An 8,266-nucleotide genomic window follows, 5' to 3' on the forward strand; every position below is an offset into this window, starting at 1 on the left:
TTCATTATGTCAAGCACCTCTTTGTGGTGGTGTAATAGTCCCTTGAAAAAGGCACGAACTAATGTGTCTATCATGAGGTTATGGTGTGGACACTCTATAAGAAGATCGGTGAAACGATTCCAAGCCTCTGAAAATGATTCATGAGGATTCTATCGAAAGAAATGAATCTTGGAAAGCATTTCATCTGTCTTCAGTGGTGGGCAAAAATGTTCCATAAATAGTTGAACAAGTTTGGCCCATGAGTCCACAGAATTAGGCGCTTGGGCAGTTAACCAAGACGCCGCCTTATCAGCTAAGGTGAAAGGAAACACCCTCAGTTTAATTTGTTCCACACCAACCGTAGGATGATGGAATGTAGTAAGGACATGTTCAATCTTACGCATGTGCTGATAAAGCTTTTCACGGTCTAACCCATGAAAAATGGGTAACAAATTAAATATATTTGGGGGGATTCGGAAATCCCCCACTGGGTCTGCAAGAACGATGCAAGATTTTGGGCTATCGTTCAAGGCTTTGTAAAAGTCAGAGAGAGGTGACTCTCTTTCTTCAGTCATTATTTCAGGTGTGGTGTGTGGTATACTAGATAGGTGTGTGTGTTGACGTTCACGATAGATTATGTTAGTAATTTTTTCTCTACCTGACCTTAATCTCATGCAAGGCTAAGTCTAATATTGAAGAAACACGACAACAATCAAAACAACCCTGTTATGCTAGTTTAAGAACTCCTCTGACAGAAGATTCGAGGAGTGGAAGAAAGAAGTACCTAAATGCCTCCTTGCTTCGCTTATGAATAGCGTCTTGTATACGCGAGCTCAGTGTGTGTAACAAGTTAGAAACACTGAATAACTTGAAGTAACGGAAGTTTGTACTAACCGGTGAAAATCGGGCGGTTCAAGAAGAGGGCGCAGGTCGCGCTCAGAATTAGCCTAGGTAGGGCGCGGGTAGTGCTCAGGTCCAACTCGAGTTCCAGGCGCTTCAGCGCAGGGGGCGCTCGAACTTTGCCTTGGTAGGGTGCGGGTCGCGCTCTAGTCCAAGTCGAGTTCCAGGCGCTTCAGCGCTAGGAGCGCTCAAAGTTTGCCTTGGTAGGGCGCGGGTCGCGCTCTAGTCCAAGTCGAGTTCCAGGCGCTTCAGCGCTAGGGGAGCTCAAAGTTTGCCTTGGTAGGGCGCGGGTCACGCTCTAGTCCAAGTCGAGTTCCAGGCGCTTCAGCGCTAGGGGCACTCGAAGTTAGCCTTGTAAGGGCGCAGGGCGAGCTCAGGCTTGTTCGTTGAAATTTTTTTAGTTTCTGAACCTAACAATCACTGTTAGAAACAAACAAGGGTGGGTGGGTTTAATGGGACTTTGGGAAGACTAACAATACTAAAGAAAACAATACTAATGGGAACTAAGACGGCAGCAGCGCCATTTGATAATAGTAAAAATATAGTTTTACCTATGAATAAGTAACGAAACCCAAACGCAAGTAAAACTAAGACTACTTTATGCTTAGTTATCAAAGTTTTCTACACTCTCGATGCTATTGCACTAAGTGGAGTAGAAGATTCGTTCCACTCCTAGTTCTTTAGAATTAGCGTTGACTACGATTATCAGTCTATCCAAAGTCACTGAAAGTAACACGAAAATTATACTACGATGGAAATTATACTAACAAGATATGATAATTCGACAAACTAATACTAAATTGATAATATGATAAGGAATTAGGGGGGATTGATTCCACCTTAACTCGACTTAATTTACTAACGAAGAATCGTCGTAATCCGAATTGAAATGCTTTCGCATAACAATTGGGTCTTCCTAATTCCTGGTTGTTCATGGTAATCTCTACCAACTAACAACTAGTATGTGAAATAATCAAACCCATTCTCATGGTGAACTAATTGTTTTCTAGAATGGAATGGATTATTATGTCTATTCTATGCTAATCGAAATCAAGTTTTCATCAAGGCTTCTTCAACCCCCTCTAATGGAGGTTTTAGTCTAGAATCATAAACGCTATCATTTCTCAAATAAGAACTCATAGAGCAACCCATTATTGAATAAATGATTAACTTATAAATCTAATTTGAACAATAATAATAATGATTTCAATTGAATTAAAACAAGATTTAAAACTAAATTAGCACTAAGATTATGAATACTAATTATCAATAAAGACAAGCTAATTATGAATTTAAGACAACTAAATCTAAATAAGAATTGAATCAATAATCTAAATTGAAATAAAAAACTAATACTTTATTATGAAACTGAAATCTGATTCTAAATAATAATCTACTTTGTTCTAACTAATTAATTGAATATAAAACTAGATCTAAAACTATATATAATGGCTACCTAAAAAAACTAGATGCTTAATAGTTAAGTCTTGTGTCTTGAAATGGAGGAGACAAGATCCACTTTTTCGTGCATGGGCTAAGGAGCCATGTTTTGGGCCGAAAAATCGAGCCCAAAACCCAATTTCTTAAGTCCACAAAGGCCTTTTCAGTTGGATTTTGCTTCAATAGACTTTTTATCCACTTATGGTCCTATAATTGGGTCAAGACTTGGACAATTGGAAAGCTCTTTCCAAGACGGTCGTTTTGACATAAGGTAGGCCCAATTCTGAGGTCTGAGTCAAAAGATACGGTCTTCGGAAGTTCTACTGACTTTTGTGCGCTGTTTCTGCCCGCGTTCACTTTGACTTTTCAGCTTTGACCAAGCTTTAAAAAGGCTTTTTCTCCTTGAATCTTGGCCTTTAATCACAGAACTTCTTAGCAACCAACCCTTGCTCCTTTATCTTGCAAAAGTGACACATTTATGCACATAATTGACTCCAATGCCTGGAATACATAAAAATACGTAATCAACATTAACTCTTATTTATTACAAGCATAATTGGTCTAAAAGTATTATTGTTAAAGGGTTAAAACTACAGTTTTAGGCTCTTATCACTACGCTGTTGGCACTGTTCTAGGTCAAAAACATGATAAGGGACCTACATGCAGTTGTTTACTATGCAAGTAAAACACTAAATGAGGCTCAACGGAATTGTACGACCACTAAAAAGGAATTCTTAACCATTGTTTATGCTTTAGACAAATTTCGCCCCAATTTAATAGGTTCAAAAACCTTAATCTACACTGATCATGCAACACTTAGGTACCTTCTCATGAAGAAGGGTACTAAGCATAGGTTGATCCGATGGATTCTCCTCCTTCAAGAATTCACCTTGGAGATAAAAGATAAAAAAGGAGTTGAAAATGTAGTGGTTGACCACCAATCTAGGCTAACTGATGACAGTGACAATGATCACAAGCCTATTTTAGATTCTTTTCCTGATAAACACCTTTATGTAATCCTCTCTGCACCCTGGTATGCTGATATTGTGAATTATCTGGTGACTGAAGAGACTCGGCCATTGTGGAATAAAAATCAGAGGAAGAAGTTCCTGGCTCAATTAAAGTACTATCATTGGGATGTCCCATATCTTTTCAAATACTGCCCATATCAGATAATCCGATGTTGCATTCCAGAATAGGAACAATTTGCTGCTCTTTCCTTTGCCATGAGAAGGCTTGTGGAGGGCATTTTAGTGCCAATAAAATCGCTGCTAAGGTCTTACAATGTCGATTCTGCTGGTCAACACTCTTTCGTGATGCATTTCTTCATTGCAAGGCATGTGCTCGTTGCCAACATCTCAGTCGTATTTCTGCACGTAACCTGATGCCCTTAAATCCCATTCTCATAGTGGAGATTTTTAACGTCTGGGGCATCGATTTCATAGGACCTTTCCCAACTTCTAGTGGTTTCATCTACATCCTAGTAGCTATAGACTATGTATCTAAATGGATTGAGGTCATACCATGTTATAATAATGATAACAAAATAGTCATCGGGTTCATAAAAGAAAACATATTTTTCTAGATTCGGTATTCCAAAAGCTATCATCAGTGATAGTGGACCACATTTTTGCAATCGAATTTTTGAACATATCATGAAAAAATATGGAGTAACCCACAAGGTTGCAACTCCAAACCATCATCAAAAAGTGGTCAAGTAGAACTCTCTAATCGAGAGATTAAACGTATCTTGGAGAAAATAGTTAATCCAAATAGGAAAGACTAGTCTCTCTGTCTGAACGATGCACTATGGGCATACAGAACCGCTTTTAAAACACCTATAGGGATGTTCCCCTATAGACTTGTCTTTGGAAAACCTTGTCATCTGCCAGTTGAACTAGAGCATCGTGCCCTGTGGGCAATAAAAACCCTTAATTATAATCTTGATGCGACAGGTGAAAAGCATAAACTACAAATAAACGAGCTCGAATAGATTCAAAAGGATTCATGACAAGCATATTTTACGAAAACAATTTGAAGTTGGTCAAAAAGTTTTGCTTTATAACTTTAGATTACATCTTTTTCCAGGAAAACTGAATACTCGATGGACTGGTCCTTTTAATATAACTGAAGTCACCCCTTATGGGACTATTACTTTAAAGAACCATAAGGACAACAATACTTTTAAAGTAAATGGTCAGCGCCTCAAATATTTTCATGAGTTATGGTCTATAGATGTCGAAGAAATCCTTCTCCAAGATCCTATCTATGAGGATTGATTCCTCCTTTTCGATGTATTCCTTTCCCATTCCATTCCATCTTTTGCTTTAAGGGGATACATCAATAAGGTAACTGGACCTCTCCACTTGGAGGGTGTGGTTGTAAGTGTCGGAGCCTTAGTCCGCAGTATATCTCGCATATTCTTTGTAAAACACTTTTTACTCGTCGTTGGACTAAGTGTGAACCTGTGGAGCGAGTATACAAATTTTCTTTTCTTTATTTTACACTTATTTTTCAAAAATGTTTGTTTTCTTTGTACTGTTAATGATAGATTCTCGATACATCAATAGTAAAGTGATTTTTTTCAAAACGGGCAATTGATTTTACACAGACCAACCCATAGAACAATGCATTCTAGGGGCAGTTTGAGATCAACTTTGCTTACTAAGGGTCACCTATATCACCGGGCTATTCGCCCGGGTCAGGACATTCCATGTCTTGCACAGTAAATCCCCCAACTCGCGTAGCTGAATCTTTGTCTGTCTAGATTGGGTTCACCACAGAGCCGACACGAAACTTGCCTAAGATTATCTGTTATGATTTGTTTTTAAGTAGTACCATCTAGAATTACAACTTTTGAGTACGAGTTTCTTAAAACATCTCTCCATAGTTTTCAAAACCTGAGGATATAAAAATGAAAATTATACGCTCAGAGTAACCAAAATGATACCGGATTAACGTATAATTTTATCTTATTGGAAAAATCTCTACATGGATAGAGATATATTTTGAATGCCAAAACCAACTAAAAAAAAACAAAGATGAGGCCTCTCCAAACAAGAATTAAACAAATAGAGTAACCCAAAGTGATACTATTATCTGTTTAATTCTATCTTTTGCCTCCACCTCTCTATTTTGTCTCTAGAATATGACGTTAAAACACTCAAATTTGTACAAATTTTCAAAATTTTCCTTTCTTAAAAATATTCTCCCTCTCGTTTAAATCTTTTCCCTTTCTAAATCTCTCTCGTTTATGAAAACTTTTCAAAGATGTCTTCTGTAGCAAACAAAAGCCCTCCACTAGCACGACTAGATGGATCAGTTGCAATGATCGTGTGCAAGAACTTCCTAGAGAACTGTAGCTTAAGATATGGACACATATACCAAAAATCATTCCTGGTTTAGGTAAGAGTTTATATTCACGTAAGAGACGAGCTATAAGAGAATGCTGGTACTTGAACTGTCAAACATCAACTTGCCCCGGTCTTAAAACTCATAATAATTCTATTTATAAAGTCTACACATGTTATCCTCCAGTGCATTACGCTCGATCTAAGAGAGTAATCTAACCATTTGGTTGGGATTGACTAAAGTTTTCAAAGCCTTTCAAGTCTTGGGGATCTGACTTAAAACGACCCACCTTTTTAAAATTTCAAGTCAAACTTATTCAAAACCAAAAAAAATTAATTAAATTTTCCTTCTGTTATCTGTACATATTTCCCTACAGTTCCTTGTCATTTCTTTCCATCATCTAATTTTCATCTACCATTGGATGTGAGTTTACCCTATACCATTACGTTGCATTTTCGTTGCTAATCGTTTTGATACCTCACAGGTCAAGATCGGAATAGTAATGAAGTGTGGATCGGCTCTTAAAGTTGGCAAGGCACCGATGACAAGATCGGAATTTCCTGATTTCATTTGGGCTTGGGCCCAAAATTTCAATTTCATTAAAAAAGCACGTGCGAGGCATGTGCCATCAAACTACTTAGCCTATGCGACTGCCCAAATTCCCATCTTCTTCCTCACAAAATCCCCAACCCTAGCCGCCCACACCAGCTCGCGACTACCTCTTCCTAGCTCGCGATCGCCCGTTCACCCATACACAGCTGAAGCTTGTGTATTAGTGGTGTGTAACTTCAAAAGATTATTATAAGAAGTAAGGTTCATCCTAAATTGTTTAGAGCTTCAGTGTGGAGGTTAAGAAGAAGAAAGGTAGACTCTTGGTATAGATTATTAGTTTTAAGCTAATGAAAACATGAAAACTCAAGTTGTTTGGTATGGAAATGACATGAAAATATTGAAAAAAGTATTGATTGAAGATTGAAATAAGAACAACAAGATAAGATTGATTGATTTAAACAAACAAAACAAATAACAAGACTTAAATAAAAGAAAATGAAGAACAATAAAGTAAGGTCTTGAATTGGAAAACTAGACAAGAAAAATAAATAAACCAAATGGTTTGGACCCTAAAGCAATAGATGCTTTCTCTCTCCTTAACTTTTAGATTATATACCACTACTTTTGTCTTTTACTGATTTGCCCTCCTCCATCACTTTTGAGACACCTCATACTTCACTTTTGCTTTTTAGTTTCTTCTTGACCAAGGTAGATTTTTGAGAATGCCATATTTTTAGACAAGGGCCTCCATCTTTGGTCTTCTGAGTTAAGGGCTTTGACCTTTGACTATGACTATTGACTTTGACTTTTTCAGCACTTCTTGTTTTCATAATAAGCATTATTAAGGCTCTTTTAGGTGCTAAGATGCAACTTTTATGATAAGTAGTCTGAAATTCTCCAAAACCTGAAAAAGGCTGTAAAAGTTATCAGTTGTCTTTTCATTAAACATAAGAAGGGTTGTAATACAGTAATATAAAGGTAATAAAATGCACATTTGGGAGTTGATCACCACGTCGGGTCCTAGCATGTCTATCACTACGCAGGAGAGTGTCCCTAATGCTCTACAGTGTTCTAGTGACACTGTGCTGAAAACGTTGCTGCTCCTACTGGAAGGACCGCTACTCCTCTCTGAGGGTCCGCTGTTTTGCTATAATGTTCCCCTGGGTTTCCCTGAGTTGGTGGAGATATGAATGTAGAATCCTCTGGACGTATAGAGGAAGTGAATTGTCGAGTGGCATCTTCAGCGAAGTAATCCACTTTCTCAGTCGGGCGTGCTTACTCAGCGGCTCTAGCTTCAGGTGGAAGCCATAACTTCTGGATGCAGTGGGCATAGATAGAACCTATGGTAGTGTCCTTGGTGACCAGCACTGGTAAAAGAGTTGTGGATTTCATTGATTTACAGAGTTGCTCAAAGATAAAGGAGAAGATGCAGAAGCTGTTCTTTTGCTCTTGAAGAATCCATAAAAGACGAAGCATTGCCTTACCGATATCTGAATGCTTGGCTAAGCCTAGCATGTTGTAGGTTGTCCACCGAGATACTGCCAGCTGATTCTTCTATAGCGAACTCGAAAAAGCGCAGTGAGACTTTGGGTTTTTAACCCCCTCGAGAAGTGTCTCTACCATCATCACGTCGATGGTCTTACCATCTGGGGACTGTTCTGTTTGAACATAAGCCTTCAGAGGAATCCCTAGAACTCCACTCACCACCTCCTTGGTGAGCTCCAGCGAGTGACCATCCTTGACAACCGTGATGCGGTCATCTTCCCCTCTAAGCATACAATTATAAAATGAAAGAGTAAGAGAGGGAGAATAAGCTGCACCTTCATCTTCTTCTGATCTCAGCCTTGAAGTGCACTTCAAATAGATCGAAATTGAAGCGGTTTTGAAAATTATGCTCTGGCACCATTTTAAGAACTTGAGCGATTTAGAGTAGGGATCGATAAAATTGGGGTTTTGAGTTGGAATGAGGTTTGAAAATAGGGTAGGCTGTAAAAATTTGAAGTGGTGGTGTTTTGGGGTGAGGTCGCGGTCGCGAGTTAAGAAG

The sequence above is a fragment of the Coptis chinensis genome, chromosome 4 (assembly GCF_015680905.1).
Source record: "Coptis chinensis isolate HL-2020 chromosome 4, ASM1568090v1, whole genome shotgun sequence".
In the NCBI taxonomy this organism is placed as follows: domain Eukaryota; kingdom Viridiplantae; phylum Streptophyta; class Magnoliopsida; order Ranunculales; family Ranunculaceae; genus Coptis; species Coptis chinensis.